Below are 1,552 nucleotides of genomic sequence, written 5' to 3' on the forward strand. Positions count from 1 at the left end.
GAACAGCTGACTCCTCAAAATTCTGGAATCAGTTTAAATGTTATGTCCTCAGGGAGGTCTTTACTGTCCACTTAATCTCTAGCGCATCATCCTGTTTTATATTCAACATGTTATATTCATTATTTTGTATTTATCTATTTGTTTGTTTGCCATCACCACTAAATATTAATTTAGGCAGAACCTTCTCTTTCTTACTCTTTTTTTTTATACCTAAAGCTTAAAACAGTGTTTGCCTCATACTAGAGATTCATTACATTTTGAAGGAACAAAATATAAATATATGTAGATATAACTATTTACAATAAGCATGAAAATGGTATCAGATAGTCTAGCAGGGCTAAGATAGTCTCTTCAGGAAATTAATAAAATGGCTGCTTGGCCTAGGCTAAGAGGAGATATACTTGTATATAATTTAGAATAGCCATAATTCAATAATTTTTAGCATGTGTGAACAGCATAGAACTTACGAAATCTGTGTCTTTGGAACCTGTATGTATTTTCTGACCAGTATATTTTTGTTGTTGTTGTTAGGGGAGAGCGCGAACGCAGTCCCCCACTACCACAAATTATGCAGTCGAGTTTCCCACATTTGGGGAAATCGCAGGGGTCAGCACATCCAGAGTGCAATGGATAAGCCTCGCCCCGGAAAAACCACCTTCGTGATCATGGTATCTCCCCTGCCAGGTAAGTATTGACCAGTATATTTTTGCCACACCAAAGCAACTCTAACAGGTAAGCAGCCACTAAAAGCAATAGGCATTAGGAGAAAGTACTGTCTGAAGGTCCATAACTGTTAGTCTTTTAATGGAGGCACATACTGTGTTTCCCCTAAAATAAGACCGAGCCGGACCATCAGCTCTAATGTGTCTTTTGGAGCAAAAATTAATATAAGACTGGGTCTTATTTTACTGTAGTATAAAACCGGGTCTTACATTAATTTTTGCTCCAAAAGACGCATTAGAGCTGATGGTCCGGCTCGGTCTTATTATCGGGGAAACATGGTATTTGTGACTTGTTAGTCAGTTATGTCTGTGGCTCTAATTTAATTTGAACAGGAATAACTGAATAACACAAGCCAGCATTCCCATTTCTACACAGATTGCACTGATAAACTCAGCTTTGGAGAGCTCCAGGCATAGGCCGGACAGTTCCATTATTTCAGAGATCATTATATGTGGACACAACACAAATCCTGGGATTTGGGATTAGGCTATATTTCCTTGGCCAATAGTCAATTCTTCTATTGTTTTTGAAATATCTAAGATTTACTTTAATAATTTATACCATTGCAGGCATACATTTAAGGATTATTGATATTATAGGGCACTCTTTCTTTGGAGTATTCTAAAAAGTTACCAGGGTTAACCTTAGATGTTAGAAATCGTATGTGATCAAACCGGAGCTCCTTAATAAGCACAGACAAGCCCCTTCCCTGCTGTGCAATTCATAGCCACACTTGGCAAAGGAAAACGTGGGCAGAGCAAGGTTAGTCTTTAGTGACCTGAATCTTTCAAGTACTGGCTTGAGTGACAGTCATCAGAGAGAGGCTGTA

At 38.2% G+C, this 1,552-nt stretch overlaps 1 non-coding gene across 1 annotated transcript; it reads right to left on the reverse strand.

Annotated features, from left to right (window-relative positions):
- Window positions 1–528: 528 nt before the first annotated feature.
- Window positions 529–692, reverse strand: LOC117022712 (U1 spliceosomal RNA). Its single transcript, XR_004423112.1, has one exon. It is a non-coding gene; the product is annotated as a U1 spliceosomal RNA (small nuclear RNA).
- Window positions 693–1,552: the final 860 nt, after the last annotated feature.

This window comes from Rhinolophus ferrumequinum, chromosome 5, assembly GCF_004115265.2.
Source record: "Rhinolophus ferrumequinum isolate MPI-CBG mRhiFer1 chromosome 5, mRhiFer1_v1.p, whole genome shotgun sequence".
Classification (NCBI taxonomy): Eukaryota; Metazoa; Chordata; class Mammalia; order Chiroptera; family Rhinolophidae; genus Rhinolophus; species Rhinolophus ferrumequinum.